The following is a 20,192-nucleotide window of genomic DNA, read 5'->3' as shown; positions in this document are numbered from 1 at the left end:
CTTAACATTCGTCTCTGCCAGGATTGCTGTACATACAGCTGGTCATTGCTTAGGCCTGTCTTGGCTGCCTCAGTAGACTAGGGGCTTCTGGGAGGCGGGGCCCTTATGGGATCCCGCTGAGCTGGTGCTTCTTCACAACAACCTCCTAAAACAGTTGCTCCTTTGCTACGGAGGTAGGACAATGACGGTTTAAGAATCATCTGGGTTCGAATGCCGACTGTTTGGAAGTTGATTCCCCTCTCTGTCCCTCCGTTCCCTGCTCTGTGAAATGGAGATCCAAGGAGGACTGGTATTGAATGACATAAGATGTAGGTGTAGTTATTAATCCTTCCCTGAGTGAGCATCGCGGCCCAGGGGCTGCGTGGGAGCCCAGAGGAGGCCAGGTGGGCCTGTGAGGGGGCGGGGGCTGAGACCCGGACGACGGTTGCGCGTGGCGCCGGCGCGCGACTGCCAATCAAGGCTGCAGAGGAGCGGGGCGGTGCTTCCGCCTGCGCGTGGCCGCTCGGCGGCCCCGGGACAGTCGGGAACCGCGCCCGCAGCCGCCGGCCGAGTGGCCGGAGAGGGCGATGGAGCTGGAGCCCGGGGTGTTGCTGCAGGAGGCTCGCGAGAACGTGGAGGCGGCGCAGAGTTACAGGCGGGAGCTGGGCCAGAGGCTGCAGGGGCTGCGGGAGGCGCGGAGGCAGGTCGGAGGGCCGCTCTCGGAGGGGCGCTGTGGGCCCCGGGGAGGGCACGGGTTGCCCAGCGGGTGGACGAGGGCAAGGAGCGCGCCGAGCGGTGAGAGTGTCCAAAACTCTGAAGGGAGAAGGCAAGAGTCTCTGAAGGTGCAGGGAGACCTAGCGGGGTCCGGGAATGGGGGAGGTGGGTACTGGAGGTTGTCTTAAGGGAAAGAGACAAGTTTGGGGGATCGAGGGAGAGTGTGAGTGAGCTGCGTTCCCTAAACTGTGTAGGGCCGTGATGGGGGTAGGGGTGGAATCCGAGGTTGGGGAGAGTGAGGGACCACAGCAAAATGAGAGGGCGTCACCGAGGGTAGGGATGATGGAGAGTTGGGGGAGGTGGAGATTCTTTGGAAAAACCTTCCATGGGGATGGAGATTGATTAGAGAGCCTGAGGAAAATGTGGGGCAGTGACTAGGGGAGAGCTGAAGGTGGAGGCAATGTGAATATAGAAAGGGAGGGCTAAAGAGAGAGGGAGATAGGGAGGGGACTGAGAAGCAGTAGCGTGAACAGTAAATGAATGGGATTAATGCCTGAAAGGAGTACTTCATTATCTCATATGATCTTGAATGCCTTAAAAAAATTCTAGATGGTCTAGAATTTAAGGTGAAGCTGTGTTGGAAGAGCAAAAGAAGGAAAATTAAGTACTTGAGGGACGGAATAAAAGGTGTAGGGAAATGGAAAAACAGGTTTAAAGAGAGGAGTGCTGAAAGGAGAAGCTAAATATACTTTCAGGTGACAGCAGTCATCTGTTCCATGGGGACAAGGTTATCAAAGACATAGGAAGGCCACATGGTTTCTCTACCCCTTGGAACGTATACAGAAAGAGATGTAACTCATTCTCAACGTGTAATAGGACAGATAATCCTCAAGCTGCTGTTTACAGGGGTAGCTTAATAAATGCTCTTTGAATGTGTGGGATTCCATCTGAGTGGAATCGCTTGGGCGGGTGGGATTTTTCTCCATCACACTTGATATTGATCTGTATTATCAGCATGGTAACTCCCAGGGTGCAGAGAATCTGAAAATGTGCATCTAGTAGAATAGTACCATGGTGATAGTGCCTTTGGCCCTCATCATTAAGAACGCTCAACATGCTTCATGTGTTATATATTTTTAAATCCTGAACTTTTCTGTGGAAAGTGGGTCACTTTGGCCTGTTTTCTAGGCACTAAATAAATACTGAGAGGCCTTGGACACAAACTCCGATGAGGCCAAGACAGAGTTTGGTTATACATCTATAAGACCATTAGCTTCAGAGTCAAGAAATACTGACAATCTCTCTCCCCTTGCAAAATGAGATACCAGGGATCTCTCTGAACCTGAACTGCTGTTGGATGGGAGCCTCCCCAGGCTGGAGGCTTCCGTGGGAAGGGGCCTGGTGGCTCTGCTGCTGACCTTCCTCCTCACTGCCCCCACCCGCCCCCTCTCATCAGCCCGTTGGGTTCGTCCTGCACAGGTGCAGGTAGGAGGGCCCAGGGCAGGTCCTCCTTGGCTGGTGGCTTTACCCTCTTTGATGACCTAGCAGTGTGTTAAAGTGGCACCCCTGTGAATCTGGTGTGTGTTCTGGGGCTTGGAAGCTCTTTCCTAGAGACCCCTTTGTTGGGGTGGGGGCATCTTTGATCTGGGCTGCAGCTGAGGGGAGCCCCCCCACCTGGTGGGCCTCCAAGCCAACTATCAAGAAGCATACACCCTGGATGCACCATCCCAGCTGCCTGCCTCTCACCCTCTGGGTGTCCTGGGAGTCAGATCTGAGCCCTCTCGGCTCACTCTAGCTCTCTTAAACCAGAGCCAGCTTGAGTCCTGGGTGGCCTGCCTTCAGGGACACTTCTGAAAAGCTGTGAAGTCTCCTCCCTTTCTGGGCTCCCATGTCCCAAGAGGCTGCTTGGGGACTTACAGGTAGCAATGGCTCCGCTGAAGAAATATCTTCAGTCATCTCTTTTTTGAAAAAGGCATTTTATTTGCGAGAATTTAACCAGGACAACAGCAGAGGGTGGATCTGATTAAAGCACAGGTGCTGGCTTCCAGTTCTAAGCGCTGATCTTCTCTCTCCCCTTACACCCTGTGCTGGGTTCACCTGTTTCTCCTCCTCCTCCCCCCCAACACACACACACACACACACACACACACACACTCCCCGCCAAAAACTATCTTCTCTCTCTTACACCCTGTGTTGGCTTCACCTGTTTCTCCTCCCCCCCCGCCAACACACACACACACACACACACACACACACTCCCCGCCAAAAACTATCTTCTCTCTCTTACACCCTGTGTTGGCTTCACCTGTTTCTCCTCCTCCTCCCCCAACACACACACACAAACACACACACACCTGTTTCTCCTCCTCTCCCCCAACACACACACACACACAACCTGTTTCTCCTCCTTCCCCAACACACACACACGTTTCTCCTCCTCCTCCCCCAACACACACACACACACACACACACACACACACACACATTTCTCCTCCTCCTCCCCCAACACACACACACACACACACACCTGTTTCTCCTCCCCCTCCCCCAACACACACCCTAAAAACCTAACCCCTGGTATCTGCAAATGTGACCCAATTTGGAAATAGGGTCAAGTTAGGGTGAGGTCATTAAGGTGGCCCTGACCCAACATGACTGGCGTCTTTATAAAAAGAGGGAATTTGGACCACACAGATACCCCATGAAGGTGGAGGCAGAGATGAGGGTGATCTGCATGTAAGCCCAGGAAGGTGGAGGGCTGCCAGCAAACCACCGGGAATCCAGGGAGAGGCCTGGGACAGACCTTCCTCAGCCTCAGGAGGGCCGGCCCTGCCACCTTGATCTTTGATTTCTGGCTTCTAGAACCAATCGTTTCTGGAGCTAAACCACCCAGTCTGTGGCAGTTAAGGCAGCTTGAGCAGACGGCACACATACTACCCCCACCCAGCCCCGATTATTTGAAAGCATACTCTGGACATCAGACTTTTCTGGGTGCATTTCTTTTGAAAATCTGCAAGAGCAGGGGCCGGCCCCACCGTTTCCTGACAGCTCTGATGTGGACCACTGAGCCCTGTTCCTCCTAGTTACAACTGTGTAGACTAGTCTGGGTGCTGTCAGGACACCAGGGGGGTGGTCCTCTAGGCCTTGGTGTCCCCAAGGGGCTGGTGAGAGGTGCAGGGAGAGGCAGAGAATGGCTTGGCTTCAGCCCAAGCAGCATTTTCCCGCCAGCCACTTCACCCCTTCTTACTGGCCCCAAGTGGCTGGGCTTTTTTTTAGTCAAATCTGGTGCCTTAAGGATTGAAGTTTCTGTTCACTGAGGATTTCTAAAGAATATGTTGCAAGCTCTGAAGGCACTCCACAGAGAGGCATTCCACACGTTTCCAGTGAGGGGCAGCCCCACTGATAGGGGGGGTCAGTGGGGCAACGGCTCTGGCTGACCAAGGAAACTGACCACACTGTTGCATAGTCTGTGTGACAACTGTTAAAAAACATTAACATGGGGGAAAAATGACATTGGCTGACGCAAGAATTAGGACAGTGGTTGGGTGTTTTTAAGAATGCGTTTATTTGCTCACTTATTGGCCACGTGGATCCTGACTCTGTACTTAGGGGCGATTACCGTGACGAGCGCAGTTTTGCACCTCATACCTACTGTGGAATCAAGCCCCACTCCTGGACCGAAGGACCACAACCAACAGGACCACAAATCCCGCCCAGGGGGGTGAATGGCCAGGAGTGGGGAGGCCCAGGAGTGAGGCCCCAGAGACAGTGGCGTACACAGGCATTCCTCTGCACATGCCCGGGGACTGACTTGCCCACAAAAGGTGAGTCTGGGCCTCTTCTAAAAACAGCACCGAGGCCCTAGCCTGCCAGGGCCTTGGCCTGGTTTGCAGTAGGCAACTGGCATGAACAGTGCAGGAAGGCAGGAGACTGATGGGCCCTGGGGTGCGAGGGTGAGGGCTCAGGGGAGGTCACGGTAGGGCAGGCGGAAGGGGTAGAGGGGGGTGTAATGCGAGCTTCCCAGATTAGCTTTTCCTCCAGGAAGGCCACCGTCTGCAGGGTCAGGACCAGCGTCTGGTGCTTCAGCATGCTCTGCACATTCAGGCCTGGCAGGTGGGCGTTCGGGTGCAGTCAGGGAGGGTAAGGCGGTCCTGTGTCTGGAGCCCCTTTCCCTCCTTGTGAAGCACCCCCCCTTACACAGAGACTGTGGTCGGGGGTGGGTCATGAGCCCTGCAGACTGGGTACAAATGCCAGCTCAGCCACTCCCTGCCAGCAAGACCCTGGATGACAGAGACCACAGCTCCCAACTCGCCACCCAGAGCCTCCCACAGTCACTGCCACCTCCCACCCACAGAGCATCAGCAGAGCAGGTGAATGAGCACAATGTGCTGAGGCGGCTGTGTGTCTGTGGTCAGTGAGCCAGGGGCAGGTCCTGCAGGGCCTGTGGGCAGACGGGGCCCAGATGCAGGCGCTCACAGGCGCCCCCTGGTGGCTGAGGGGAGGACAGGCTGGGGGGCAAGGATGGGACCTGCCGCTAGTGGTGGCGGTAGTGGGGAACAGCCTGTGTAAGAGCAAGCGCAGCACCGAGGACAACGGCCACTGTGCTGGCCCTGGTAGGAGACTATGGGGCCAGGTGGTGAGAAATGGCCAGTTCTGGATGTGTTTAAAGACTGGACCTAAAGAAGGGTGAGCTAACAGAGTGGAGGGCGTCTGGGGCCTGAGCCACTGCAAGGCCGGCAATCTCATGCCTGTGTGACCCCCGTGTGTCTGGAGACATGCAGTGAGGGGAGAGCACCCTGAGCAGGAGCTGGCATGGCAAAGGATGTGAACAGGCCTGTGTGCTCTCTGGGGACCTGGGGGCCCTCTGCTCACCCACAGCTGGGACCAGGGTGAAGGTCTTGAGTTTGGAGGTGGCAGCCACAACATTCTGAGGCATGTCCTCATGTGCTCTGAAAAGGAGGCCAGGAGGTGAGTCCTGTGGTGGACAGAGCTCGGCCCCCACCCAGCTCTACCCTGCACCCTCACAGGTCCACGAGGAGCACGGAGTCCCCCCAGCGGCGGTAGTGGGCCAGTTCTGTCAGGTACTGGGGGTCTGCGGTCGGCAGCTCGAGAGTCCACGATGTGCAGGTCGTCCTGGGGGGTGGGGAGGAGGACAGTGTGAGCCCCTGATTGCTCCCCAGCCTCCTCCCCAAGGACCCCGGCAGCGCCAGGCATGATGGGGGCTGTACCTGGGCCAGCTTGACGGTCAGCACCACCTTGAGCCCCTGCACCTGCACTTTCATGGGCAGCATGTAGTAGTAGCTCGTGGGTCCCCGGGGGCCATGGGCAACGCCTCCTGAGGGCACAGAGGTGTGCACAGGTGAGGGGCTGGGCTGGGAGGTCAGAAATTTGCTCCAGTGATTGTGTGCACAGGCTGCCAGCTGACAGACTGAATTCCAGCAAAGAGGGCAGGGCCTTCGTACGGATGGAGAGGGAAGGCTGGATCAGACATCACCTGGAACAGGTGACTTTACTCACTGGGCCTGTTTCCTCAGCCATTGAACCCTGTGTGAGGGCCATCTACCCATGTGTCCACTCCCTGTGGGGCCCTGGGAGTACAGCAGGGAACAAGATGGACAGGATCCCGGCCCTCAAACCATTTGTATTCAGGGGCTTGAATGCTGAGGTAATCACGGCTGTGTGGGGCAGCACAAGGGGGTGCAGGGGCAGGGGGACCCAAGGGAGGTTGAGGAGGAGGCATGGCCCAAACACATCAGAGAGGCGATGGGAGTTGGTCAGGCAAATGGCAGATGACTGGGCGAGCTCTGTCTGGTCAGAGAGGGTGTGGAGGGGACAAAGGGGAGAGGATCTGCAGCCTGGAATGCCAAGTAAAGAGCTCAGACTTCATGCAAAGACGACAGGAACGGAGAAGTTTAGGAAAATCCCTCCGGGTGCTGTGGGAAGTGGGGGCCAGGAGAGGTGAGATGGGAGGGAGGGTCACAGGGGCTGTGGCCACAGTCTGACAGGAGAGACCAAGACTAGAGTGGGGGTGGGGGAGTGGAGGCTCCCAGATCCGACCCACATGGGCGGGGAGGTGCATGGGCCCGAGTCCTACCGCCCCTGCCAAGGTGGAGGGAATGGGGCTCATGAGACTTCTCACTGGGTGTGTGTGAACAGACACCAAGACCTCCATTAACGCGGAGCCCCCTGCCTGCGCTGCCTCACTTACCTCCTCGCCAGATCGGGGAGCGGATGCTGCCATGTCTTGCACACCCACTACCTTTCTGCAGCCAGGGCTTCCGGCCACCACCCTGCACCTCGGCCCTAGTCTTGGTCTTGGCATAGCTCTGTGGACACAAAGTGAGGAGAGGGTCAGGTGCATGAGGCCGATGGCACTGTGGCCCAAAGGCGCCAGGCCCAGGAATACAGCAGTGAGCTGGGCAGACTGGGCCTGCCGCTACGGGGCCCGATGGGGGGCACAGAGCTGGGGCTCTGCTGGACAAGCCAGAGGGTTCTGGGAGGGAGGGAGGGAAGGAGAAATAAATGAAGTATTTCTTCCTCCCCTCCCAAAGCTGGCCTTAAAGGCAGGGGCTGTGTACCTGGCATGCAGTGAGGGCTATTTTTCAAATGATTTTAGTGTGGCTGCATCTGAGAGGAAGGAGAGTTGTGGGGAGACTCGTGGCTAGAATCAGGAAGAGGTGCGGGGCTGGGGGCTTCTGATGGCAGATTGATTTCACTCCTACTTCATTCCTCGGGTGATGGGGAGCCAGGGAGGATGTGAGCAGGGATAGTGACCTCAATGCTGTATGCCCAACACCTCGAATGGAACCTGGCACATGATAGGTGCCTTATAAGTATTTATAGAATAAACAAAATACATTGTGTTTGTAACTTTTTTTGGCACCCTCTGCTAGACTGGGACTCTGCAAAGGCAGGGGGCAAACCATACAAATAACTGGATGGACTTTTGAGGGGGGCAGAGGGAAGGCAGAGAAGCCTTGATCGGTAATGGCCTCTTCCATGCTCTTGGCCTAAAATCCAAACTCCTCACCACTGCTGACCTCTATGGCCACACTGGGCTCCTCCTGGTCCCTGCCCCAGTCCTCTGCATGTGCTGTTCTCACTACCTCCACCCCAGGCCCTCTGCCCCCTTTACCTAATTAGTTCCTATTGCACACCTGTGGTTAAATGCCCCTTTCTCTGGGACAACTTCCCTGATTATACATCTCCACGAGTATGTGAACTTGATTCACGTTCACTTCTCCAACTAGATGGTGAACTTGGTAAGGGCAGGAATCTTGTCTGCTAGCACAATGCCCAGTGCAGGATGGTTGTTCAGGAAATGCCTGGCAAGTGACTCTTTAGCCAATGGTTCAGGAGAATGTGCCCAGCCATCTGGAGAAGACACACTGAGGGGCTTGCCCGGCCTCTGTACTCCCACCTCACCCACCTGGGGGCACTCACAATTCTCTTGAAGTTCTTCTGCCAGATGGTAACCTGGTGCAGGACATCCAGCCTGTGGAGGAAGAAGGCAACATGAGGCCCACATCCACTTAAGCTCTCCACACTCCAAAAGATCAAAACTCATGCTCCTTCCATCCACTTCCAGGGCCCTGTGTGCCCTGCCCCTGCCCCTCTCTGACCCCATCTCATACCACCTCCAGCCCCACTCCATTTCCATTCTGTGAAACGGGCTCCAGCCTCCATACCTTTGTGCTCACTATTCCCTCTGCCTGAAACACTGTTCCCCTCACTTGTTCCTTCTCAGCCTGCAGGTCTCAGGCCAAATATCTCAGAGACAGGCCCCTTCCTCCTTCTCACAGTACCTTACTTCTTCCCTAGCATTACAACTCGCTGGTTGCAAACTTCCTCCTGGTTTTACCTCCCTCTCCCTCCCTGTGCTGTCCCCTACAGCAGACACTGGCCACATGTTAAAGTCAACAGCATTTCAGATACATCAGGTTAAACAAAATATACTACTGAAATCAATCTCACTTGTTTCTTTCTACTTAAAAAAAAAAACGTGGCTTAGAGAAAAATGTAAATGAACACATGTGGCTCACATTATGTGGCTACACTGGACACGGCTGCCAGGCGTTGGCAAGCTGTCTAGCAGGCCAAATCTGGCCAGCTGCCTGCTTTTGTAAACATATTTTACTGGAACACAGCCATGCTCATTCACTTACAAATTGTCTGTGGCTGCTTTTGCACTACACGGGCAGACGCGAGTAACTGACATGGAGATGTAGCTTGCAAAGCCTAAAATTCTTTCTGGCCCTTTATAGAGTTTGCTGACTCCTGCTCTAGACTGTAAGCAACATCAGTGACCTCAATGCTGTATGCCCAACACCTCGAAAGGAACCTGGCACATGACAGGTGCCTTGTAAGTATTTACAGAATAAACAAAAGACACTGTGTTTGGAACTTTTTTTGGCACCCTCTACTAGACTGGGACTCTGCAAAGGCAGGGGGAAAACCGTACAATAATAGTAATAGTGGTAAACTAAGTATCAAAGTGCTATACACAGTTGGCAAGTGATAACCCGGTCCTGGGAGTTAGCCCACAGAAGTTTGAGATCCTGGCTCTAAAGCTTGCAAGCTGTGTGACCTTGGGCAAATTTCTTAAGCTGTCTGTGCTCAGTTTTCTTATACACAAAGTAAGGATAGCAGAACCCCTTCCTAGGGTTGCTATGAGGATCTAGTTATCTCAAAGGCAAATAGACTGTGCCAGGCATATAGTAAGGACTTCATCGTTGGTGGTCATTTTTGCAAAAACCATTAACAGTAACGATAATCAACATTTCTATAGAACTTCTTATGTGCCAGAATTAACTCACTTAATCTCTTGAGTTTTGACCAGAATGGAGACACCGTAGCGCAAACGGAGGAAGGAAGGATTTGAATCCAGCTACTCTGGCTCCACAGTTCTGTGTGCTTAACGCCTACAAGATGTTACCTCTCAGCTCTCAACCTCACAGAACACCGCAAAGACCATCATCCTCTTTTGACAGGTGGAGAAACTGAGGCTGGAGCCCAGATCATCCTGATTCCTACCACCCACCCCTCCGTTCCTCGGCCACCCAGTTCCTCTTTTCAGCTTCCTCTCACCTGGGCGCTGTAGAGAAAACTTCGGGATGCAGCTCGGCTAGACCCACGCGCTCTTGCTCGTAGCCCCGCAGGGACTCTATCCAGGATTGTACCGGACGCCGGTGCGGGGATACCGGGAGCTCGCACCTGCGCAGCACAGGCGCCTGGGGAACTCAAGCGATTGGGAGGTCAAGGGTCAGAATTCCCTGTCGCCGGCCCTCCTGGGCGACCCTGGCAACCTCACCCGCGCTCGCCACCGGCTCTGGCTTCTCCGCCGGCTGCACGGCCTCTTTCGCCAGTGCGTTCAGGCTCTGTAAACGGTGGGCGGGAGTAAGAGACAACCCCCGGTCCCTCCGGCCTTTGTCCTCAGACCCCGGCCTCACCCGGCAGCCGGGCGGCCGCAGCCAACACCCGGGCCCCTGCCCGAACTAGCTGCAGCATCTCCGCGCAGCTTCCCACGCCGAGAGGTCAGGGCTCCCTCCAGACGCGCGCGCCGCCTCGCGATGACATCACGCTCGCGACACCGCCCGCCCCACTTAGATTCGATGTTGGAAAGCGGGGCATGCAAGAGCGAGGGTGTTGGGGCCGGGCCCAGTGTGCCCCCACCTCCGCCCCAACACTACCCGGCCAGTCCACAGTTTTCACGCTTGGCCTAAAGGGCCCGGCGCGACCACTCCACAGCGCAAACCCACAGCAAGAAACCCCGCCCCCTCCGTAGGTCTTGTCCTCCTGAATACCGCCCCAAAGAGCTGGTGGGGGAATTCAGCCAATGAGAGCTCGCCTGCCCTCGTTCAGCCAATGAGCGTGCTAAGTCTGGAGGAGTGGCCCACCCATGGCTGGGAGGTTCTGGGGCGGGAACCTAAGGGAATGTGACCAGTAACTGTCACTCTGTGGCTGCCGGTCTCGCCCTCCTGGCCTCCGAGACGTTTTGGCGTTGGTTTTTCTGTGCCCATCAGCGTGTTTTTGCCTGTTTGCTTGTTTGCTTAAATATAGAGCCTTAGCTCCCAGAGAAAGCCTCAGGAATGCGCTTGTCGGACGGTGCCTCTCCTCGTAGATCCTCCGGGCAGGTCTGTGTCCCCCTCTGACCTTTCGGGTTAGGTCTGTGTCACCCTCACCGTCACCTCCTAAGCCAGGGTCCTGTCCCCTGCCAGGGCTCTCCGAGAATAGTGGGGAGCAAAGTGGGAGTCCACAGATCCTGGATTGCCTCCCTCGTTGCCTATCCTCAAAAGAAATCCAAAGGCTCATTAGGTTCTTTGCCACACTTCCCACAGGACCTCCAGGGGACGCCACGAATCCATAGCAGCCTTCCCTGCCGGGCCAGGCCTACTCACCTAGACCGAGCTTGGGGGCTCAGCAAACATGGTCTCGGAGTTAACTGTTTCCTCATCTGGAAAATGAGGAAGTCAGAAGACTTCGATGGAACGATGGAGACAAAGCATGCTGTAGCACAAGGTGAAAACTTACTAAGTAGCATTGTTGTTGTTATTATTATTATTACTCAATGTGAGTTTTGTCATCAAAGCAAGGCCAGAGCCAAGGCAGAGGACTCAGAATGCTGTGGTAAAGTTGGGGGTGCCTTTTTTTTTTTTGTATGTGATGTATAATATGTGGATATTTTTGTGAGGTGTTAATGAACATTTACATTTCATTGTGTATTCCATCCCTGCAAGAGTGACTGAGGAGGTGTGTTTAAAACTCCGTTCGCTTTGCAATTTAAAAAGGTCTTTTAATCCTTTATTTTGTAGAGTTGGTTCATCTTATGTTTGCATAGGTAATTCATACACCTGGTAAAGAAACTTTCAAAAACTACAAAAGGATAGGTAGAGTGAAAAGTCTGTCTCCTCCAGCTTCTGTTCCCTGACCCTCCCAGTACCCCTCCCAGAAGCCAACACCACAACCAGTTGTGTGTCTCCTCCCAGAACCAGTTTAGGATTTTACAGGCAGATTTACACAGTGCCCACTGTGTCTGCCCTGTGCTCTCTAGTGGGCTCCTCTGGAGCAGGGAGGCCTCTCCTGGGTGGGTCTTGTAGAAAGTATACCCTGACCGTATTTAGCAGCTCCACTGACACGTGTGTGGCCGGAGCTGGGCCTGTCCCCCTAGTCCCCACAGATGGCGTCCTGCGGAACCTTGCCCCTGGGGCCACACTCCTGGTGGCAGGCCCTGGCCCTGTGGAGACCCTGAGCGCCTGGGTCTGACTGCAGCACGGCTTTACCTGGCAACAGTGTGGTTTGGGGGCTGGGGGGCGTGGCACCCACAGGAGTCAGGAGGCCACGCAGGAGCTGTCTCTCTGTGTCTCCCTCTCCCACAGCTCCCCCTCCTGGACCCCCTGTCTTGCAGGCAGCTGGTCTCAGGCAGCTCCAAGCCTTTCCCACCTCATTTATGGAATTCTAGGCCACCACGCACTCTTACCCTGGAGGCATCTCCAGCCCCAAGGCTGCACCCCACCAGGCCTCCCTGCCCCTCCCCAGCAGCCCCTCAGGCCTTCAGCCTCTGGCTTCCCTACCCCCAACCCCCTCCCTGTTCTTTTTGCTGCCTCTGTATCTGATTGGGTACTTTTGTGCGTCTGACTGGGACAGAGTACAGGGGTAATATGGGGCCTCCTGACCCTGAGTCACTGCTGCCCCCCCGAGTGTCATGGAGATCCATCGAGCCTTCCAGCCTCAGCCCCCTGGCCCTCTGCCCTGCTCATGGGCTCTTCTCTGCCTGGAGTACCTCCTACTCTCCCTTTCCCTGGGGACACTGCCCCCCTTCCCACACCCTCACCCTCAAAACCCAGCCGCAGGTATGCCAGCAGAGACAGACATGAGCTAAGGTCTCTGAATCATGCCTGCCCCCCTGGCTGGGTCCTGCTGCACCAGTCCTTCCTAGAGTGCTCCTCCCTCCCCTCTGAGGCTAGCTCTGCTCACGTCCAAGCATCTTTTTTTTTTTTTAAATTTTGGTATCATTAATGTACAAGTACATGAGCAACATTATGGTTACTAGACTCCCCCCATCATCAAGTCCGCCCCACACACCCCATTATAGTCACTGTCCATCAGCGTGTTAATATGCTATTGAATCACTGCTTGTCTTTTCTGTGTTGTACTGCCTTTCCCGTGTCCCCCCACTACATTATGTGTGCTAATCTTGTAATGCCCCTTTTCCTCCCTTCACCCTCCCTTCCCACCCACCCTCCCCAGTCCCTTTCCCTTTGGTAACTGTTAGTCCATCCTTGGGTTCTGTGAGTCTGCTGCTGTTTTGTTCCTTCAGTTTTTTCTTTGTTCTTAGATGAATAAAATCATTTGATACTTGTCTTTCTTCACCTGGCTTATTTCACTGAGCATAATACCCTCTAACTCCATCCACGTTGTTGGAAATGGTAGAATTTTTCTTCTTCTTATAGCTGAATAATATTCCATTGTGTATATGCACCACATCTTCTTTATCCATTCATCTACTGGTGGATACTTAGGTTGCTTCCATTTCTTGGCTATTGTAGATAGTGCTGCGATAAACATAGGGGTGCATCTGTCTTTTTCAAACTGGAGTGCTGCATTCTTAGGGTAAATTCCTAGGAGTGGAATTACTGGGTCAAATGGTATTTCTATTTTGAGCATTCTGAGGAACCTCCATACTGCTTTCCACAATGGTTGAACTAATTTCCATTCCCACCAGCAGTGTAGGAGGGTTCCCCTTTGGGTTATGACTTTTAGTTTGAATTCTTTCCCAGGAAGATTGGTTATATCTATCTCGCCAGGCCCTCTTTCTGCCATTGTTTGAGTGATTTTGGACTGGACGAGGTTCTTCTGCCTTTTCATGGTGATAGAAGTTATTGCCGGTGAGTGGCATGTGCATCAGCTGGGAGAACAAAGTCCCTTCCTGCTTTCTGATCTCCTTGCCCTCTCCACTGCCTGTGCCAGTTACCCAGACACAGGGAGCAGTCTCTGGGTTGATACCCTGAGCTGCCGTGGGCGGGGCGACCCTCAGGATAGCCTAGGGCACTGTGTGGGTCATAGGTGCGTGGCGTGTGTTCTCCTGTGAGAACAGCACCTCTTCGTGCCTTCCGGACTTTGCGCCGGCTTCCTCTCCCTGTGCCGGGCGGCTGAACACTGGGGACAGCCTCTGGGCCGGCCCAGTTAGCTGCATGCTGGGAGAAGACTCTGTATGGTTGCTGTGGGCGGGGCTGCTCTCCGGCTGGTCCGCAGCAATGGCGGGTCAGCTGGTTTGCTTACAGTGTCGGTGGGGGTGGGGGGAAGGAATGAATGGCAGGCTGCTTATCGCCATGAGGGGCTTCAGAGCTGTGCTGCATTGCCACCATGGGGTTAGGGTGCCTGAAGCTGCTTAAAATTCCCAGCCTGCTGGGCTGAGTGTTCCAGGACAATTTTGTCCACCTGTTAAGCCCTTGTCCCTTTAAGACTTTTAAAGTGCCAACTTTTCTTTTGTCCCAGGGCAGCAGGCTGTGGGAACCTGTTCGCAGTCGCAGTCTCAGATTTTACTTTTCTGTTTCTAATATCCAGTACACCATGCAATGTGTGTCTGTGCTCCCGGTGCAGATTACTAAGGCGTGATTTAGCAGTCCTGTGCTTCCACTCCCTCCCCACTGTGATTCTTTTCCTCCTGCCAGTGAGCTGGGGTTGGGGGCATGCTTGGGTCCCACCAGGTCACAGCTTTGTATCTTACCCTTTTCGTGAGATGCTGAGTTCTCACAGATGTAGATGTAGTCTGGCTCATGTACTGTATCTTCTGGTCTCTCTTTTAGGGATGGTTGTATTGCTGTATTTTCCAAAATATATATGGTTTTGGGAGGAGATTTCTGCCACCCTACTCACGCCACCATCTTGAGAAAAATCCCATTACCCTTCTTAAATGTAATTTATTAGTATGGTAACCTTCCAAATTCCTTTCTGTATATTTAACAAAAATACACACACACAAACATACATATTTGTACTTTGTAAATTTATTTTTGCTTCATTGGATAAAATGGTGCCATACTGCAGTATGGTTCTGTAACTTGTGTTTCTAATTTACTAAGTAATAAGCTTTTCATTGACACAGATCAATGTAACATTAAGACTACATGGGAGCTTAGTAAATGATAAACTTTACATTTCAAAATAGTAAAGAATGGCTGTGAGTCAGCCACCCATTCGGAGAACAAATTTCCATCTACACCATTTGCAAAAACAAATTCCAGGTAGAATAAATAGTTAAACTGAAGTATATTAGAAGGAAATGTAAATAGATTTTTCCTTAGAAGAGGGAGGGCTTTCTTAAGGTTTTTATGATAAGGTAACTTTTGTAAAGGAATGTTTAACACTGCAGGGGGTGGTAGGGCACTCAGGCACGGAGCAGCAGGGCTGTGCCACCCCAGTGGGTACAAGCAGGAGACATCCAGGAGCCAGACCACCTGCCACACCGGAGATCTTCACAATTCTGTGAGAAAATGGATTGTAAAGCTAGATTTCTATGCCCCAAGATATTCAAGTTTGAGGGCAAAATTATGTTTTCAAGCTTGCAAGGATTCAGATTAACACTTATAAATTTATCTTAAAAAGTTCCTAAAGGTTTTATTCCAGTGAAATAGAAAGTGAATGTAAGACTAAAAGAATTGTCAGGTCTGCCAATTCAAAATGAAAAAACAGGGAAATCTATGTAATTGTACATTACAATGTGAATTTTGCTAAATGAAAACACTCCAACGATTTCAGCAGGAGAGGCACCAAGGCTTATGTGGAGAGTTACAGCTAATTCTCTTGCTGGTGAGCTTGTGTGTGGGAGCAGGAAACAGAAATTGGGCTCACTCTCATTGTCTAGTAAGTACTAGGGGTTTACGTGTTAAAAAATACAAAATGCCAAGGTAAGACCCAGCAATGCCATTCCTAAGTATCCAGGAGAAGAGAAAATCTGCCCCACAGATTGTACACAAAGATACTCATTATGGTCTTAGTCATGTTAGTCAAAAACTGGAAACCCAAAGCTCCATCAGCTGGTGAATGGGAAAACATTGTATGTGATATTCATACACAAGCAAACTATGGATATAGTTTGGATATGGATATGGAGATTGAGCAAAAGGACATGGAAATTAAGAAAAAGGAACCAACTATTGATAAACATGATACAGAATTTCAAAACCATACTAAATGAAAGAAACCAGACACAACAAATGACATACTGTATGATTCCATTTACGTGAAATTCTAGAAAAGATAAAACTATAGTGACAAAGCACATTGGTGGTCACTTGACTGAAAAGGACATGAGGGAATTTTTTGGAGTAATGGAAATATTCTATATTTTAATCATTGTTAAACAGCTATACATTTGCCAAAACTCATTGAAGTTTGAAGAGTACACTTAAAAATGGGTGGATTTTATTAATACATATCTCAAAACTACATACCTTTAAAAACAATGTTACCCACTAAAAGTATAAAAATAGAGTAGCTCCAACCACTGTAGGGAAGTGGGGAATAGGAAGGGGTTTTCAAAGCAGTCACCCACATTGAGGGGGCTGCCTGCAGAGCCCCACCAGTTCCAGCTCCAACTGCTGTGTCTTCCCAGCACAAGTGCCAGATACGCAGGAGAGAGCCCCCCAGGGGATCCCAGCGCCCAGGCTTCAGGCGGCCCCAGCTGACGCTGAGTGGAACAGACTCTCAGGACTGACTCACTTGGCCTTTTCATCAATGTTTCAGAAGCAGAGCGGTTTTGCACCTGGGTGTGAACCTGCCCAAATAAAGTCCTTCATTTCTGTATACACAGCTTCTAGTGAAACTACGTTAAGACCTAACTCACTTGATACATAAGGAAGAACTTAGAAAATCAAAACAATCCTTTTTCTCTATCAAGTCCTAGAATTAAAACTATTGAAATAACAGAAACTATTATCTCATTGGCAATTTAGGAAAGTTAACCTCAAGATTCAAAGGTCACTGGGCATCATATTAGTTTAATATTTTGAAATACTTATTGTCTCTACATGGCTCCTCAGGACAGAAACCTAGCTCAGTTCCTACCTGCTCACTGCACACCACATAGGCCATGCTGAGAGGTGATGTCTGCAATTCCTACCCTGTTACCCTCACCTAAAGACTATTCTTTTTCTACCTTATTTTGAAGCTCAGAGCATCCAGCTAGACCCGTAGTTCTCAACCAGGGGCAATTTTGTACTTCTCCCACCTTTCCCCACTGCCAGAACCCTCCTCCAACCCCCGCCCCCCCCAGGACATTTAAGTCTGGAGACAGTTTTAGTTACAATTGGGGGCAGGGGTGTACTGCTGGCATCTAGTGCTCAGAGGCCAGAGATGCTAAACAACCTGCAAAGCCCAGGACAAGCCCTGCACCAAGTCCCACCCCCATCACAAAGCATTCCCCAGCCCGTTTAACTGTCAACAGGGCTGAGGTTGAGAGGCTCTGAACTAGATTAGTGTCTCCTCTGACCCTGTTAATGCCACCTAATGATCTCTCAGGTGCCCCCTCACCCCTCATTGCAATATCTCTGCCCCCTACTTCCGGGACTGATTCCTAGGCCACACGTGGACTTTGTCATTGCCAAGAACTGCCCCCCTCTTGAAATTCTATGACCTTAAGGTCCGATTCTCATTACAACTACTCTCCACCAGCGTGCTTTCTCCCTTGCTCCCTCTTTGTTCTTTGATGTCACCTAGACCTCTCTCTAGTTTTATCCACTGCTCCCTTTTCCTCCAATGTGACCTTCTAGGCCAGCACTAGAAATAGAAATATATTGCAAGCTGCATATGTAATTTAAACTATTCTAGTAGCTATGGTTTAAAAGAGTGACTATACAATTGCACTTAATTTTCATAATGTATTTCATTTACCCAATATATTCAAAATGTCAATTCAGCATTAATATACAAAACAATTGATGGAACATTTTACATTTTTTTTGTACAAAGTCTTTGAAATCCCATGTAGTTTATTTATTTATTAAGGTATTATTCCTTGTATTTTAGTTATGGCACATTGCTATGCACACTGACCACTTTGCAGGTGCTCAACAGCCACGCATGTCACTGAAGCTAGTTTCTTTCCACCACCCATGACCTCCTGTTGATAAATCCAATGGGCCCTCTTCAGACTCTGTAACTCCACCAGCCTTTGACATGACTGCCCACCGCAGCACCTCTCACATCATTGGAATGTCGTGGTTATGAGTCAGGCTCCGGAGCCATGCTGCCTGGGTTCTAATTCCAGTTCTACCACTTATTAGCTGTGGGACCTGAGGTAAATAACCTGCCCTGTCTGTGCACCAGAGATAATAATTGTACCTACTTCTAGGGTTGTTTTGCAGTTTAAACGTGTTAATAGAGAACACTTATCTAGTCCTATTCTAAACGCTCTATATGTATTAATTGTTACCTAAAACAGTGCCTAGCCCCTAGTAATGTGTATGTATCTATACGAATAGCATTTTACCATTTCCAATCACTGCCCAGATGTGAAGATCCCCTGGCTAGGATCACGGCTTGGCAACAGCTGCAGAGATAAGGAACAGATCTGCTCTCCATGCTCTCCTCGCCAGCCTAAGCTTGCTGATTGTTATGGATTGAATTATGTCACCCTGAAAAGATACATTGGAGTTTTAACCACCAGGACCTTATTGGGAAATAAGGTCCTTGCAGATGTGATTAAGATGAAGTCACACTGGTTTAGGGTTGGCCTCTAATGCAACGTGACTGGTGAAATGACGTGCAGACCCGCATAAAAAACCCCAGGATTCTACAAGTCAAAGCAACTGGCACAGATGCCCCCTTGGCCGTCAGAACTAATCCTGCTGACACCTTATTCTTAGCTTCTAGCCTCCAGGACTGGGAAACCTTCCATTTCTGTTGATTAGGGCGCCCTCACCGTGTGGTTTGTGGTCCTTCATTATGGCAGCCCTACCAGACTAACCCACTGAAGGGAGGAAGGAGGCCGGCCGGAGATCGCCGCGCAAGTCGGGAGGATGGGCAGCACCCGCGCGGGCTGGGAGCCAGCGGGAGATGCGGACCCTATGCTCCGACCTGACCCAGGGAACCCACTGTTCACCCGCAGCCCCACCCCGGCTCGCAATGAGGTGCAGGCGCAGGCCAGGCTGGCAGTGGGGGGTGGGGGGAAGAAGGGGTCGAGAATGAGGCTGACTCCTAGGAGCTGTAGCCTCACCTGTTCACTGAACCGAAACCTCAGTGAGGCCCTAGTTGCGCTTGTGTTCTTCTCATAGGTTTCCTAAAGTGGTAACAAGCGTAGCAGCAGCAGGGGGAGCAGCCTGGAAGGCAAAGTGGAGGCCCTGGGCTTGCAAGCACTGCCCCCTCGGCTCCTGAGGCCTCTGTGGAGGGAGTGGGGCAGTAGTTCTGGACATAAAGGTCTCTGTGGGTCCCCTCTTCTCATTTCCCCAACTTGTTCATGTGCTAGAAGTGGGGGAGGGGCTCTTGAGAAAATTCTGCATGCGAGTATTAAATGCAAGGCTGTCAGCTCCAGGCAGTTGCAAGGAGACAGTCCCTTGCTGATTCTAACAGCAACATTTGCAGAATTTGAACACATAAGCTAAGTCCACTGGAAATCTGAACTGCATAATGGCAGTTCCTGTCTTGTCAGCCAGCACTGATATTCCAAGAAATGCTTAGAGCTGTGTTTTTCAACTTGTGACTATCTTCGGGAAATAAAGTCAGAAACCCTCCCTCAAGGCATTTCATGAACTGTTTTGCGACACCTGTTAAGACCGTGGAGGAGGGAATGTAACAGTAATAAATGAATGTGTAGTAGAGGAAAAGAGGAACGAAATCTTTGTTCAAAACAGAACACTAACATTCACTGGAAAGTGAACTCAAGCAGCCCCAGAAACCTTGTCCACTAATGGGCAGAGGTGGATGGGGCAGCAATTTCTTCTTGTTCTCCAGATTTTCTTAGTCTGAGGGTCAGAATTAAAGCTGAAAGCTGATTTTGTTCAACCCAAGCATCCTGTCCCAGGGGACTGAGGAGGAGCAGAAAAGAAAAACAAAAAGCTAGTGAATTGGTGCAGGAATGTCTGCCTGGACCCTTGCAAGCTGCTACTTCATGTGTTGGCACCCCAGCCTCTCTCCTACCATTTCCCCTCGAAAAGCCCTGACCACTTGTGTGTCAGGAGGACGGTGGTTCTTCAAGGCAGGAGCCTACCACTCCCTCATTTGCTAGCAAGTCAATAAATGATTCTTTCCTTTCCTCAAAACCTTGTCATTGTGTTTTGTGGTTTGACCTCAGGGACGAGGACCAGGTCTTGGTATCAGGAGCAGCAACCCCCACGCTGACCAAGTGCCCACAGTGCCGCTCCTTCAGTGTCAGAGCCCACAGGGCTGAGTTGTCAGGGATGCAGAGCTCCCAGCTTCCTCCTTGCTAGGCACAGGGGACTGTGCCGGCAAGTAATTCATGCTGTGTGGCAGGTCAAGTACAAGCCTCTAGAACTCCCTCTAAA

General features: G+C 51.6%; 2 long non-coding RNA genes and 1 pseudogene across 3 annotated transcripts; 2 read left to right on the top strand and 1 right to left on the bottom strand.

Annotated features, from left to right (window-relative positions):
* Nucleotides 1–516: 516 nt before the first annotated feature.
* Nucleotides 517–9,823, top strand: LOC130683441 (uncharacterized). Its single transcript, XR_008997163.1, has 3 exons — nt 517–683; nt 8,958–9,055; nt 9,684–9,823. It is a non-coding gene; the product is annotated as an uncharacterized LOC130683441 (long non-coding RNA).
* On the bottom strand, nt 4,246–10,419 carry LOC118921200 (39S ribosomal protein L4, mitochondrial-like; annotated as a pseudogene).
* Nucleotides 10,420–10,655: 236 nt separating this feature from the next.
* Nucleotides 10,656–19,140, top strand: LOC118921202 (uncharacterized). Of its 2 annotated transcripts, none has more exons than XR_008997162.1 (3): nt 10,656–10,826; nt 11,031–11,211; nt 18,202–19,140. It is a non-coding gene; the product is annotated as an uncharacterized LOC118921202 (long non-coding RNA). The 2 variants fall into 2 exon arrangements; XR_008997161.1 differs by lacking the exon at nt 18,202–19,140 and adding an exon at nt 16,307–16,442.
* Nucleotides 19,141–20,192: the final 1,052 nt, after the last annotated feature.

This window comes from Manis pentadactyla, chromosome 4 (genome assembly GCF_030020395.1).
Source record: "Manis pentadactyla isolate mManPen7 chromosome 4, mManPen7.hap1, whole genome shotgun sequence".
Classification (NCBI taxonomy): Eukaryota; Metazoa; Chordata; class Mammalia; order Pholidota; family Manidae; genus Manis; species Manis pentadactyla.
The sequence above is the reverse complement of the archived record's forward strand: the minus strand, read 5'-3'. Positions and strand labels throughout refer to the sequence as shown.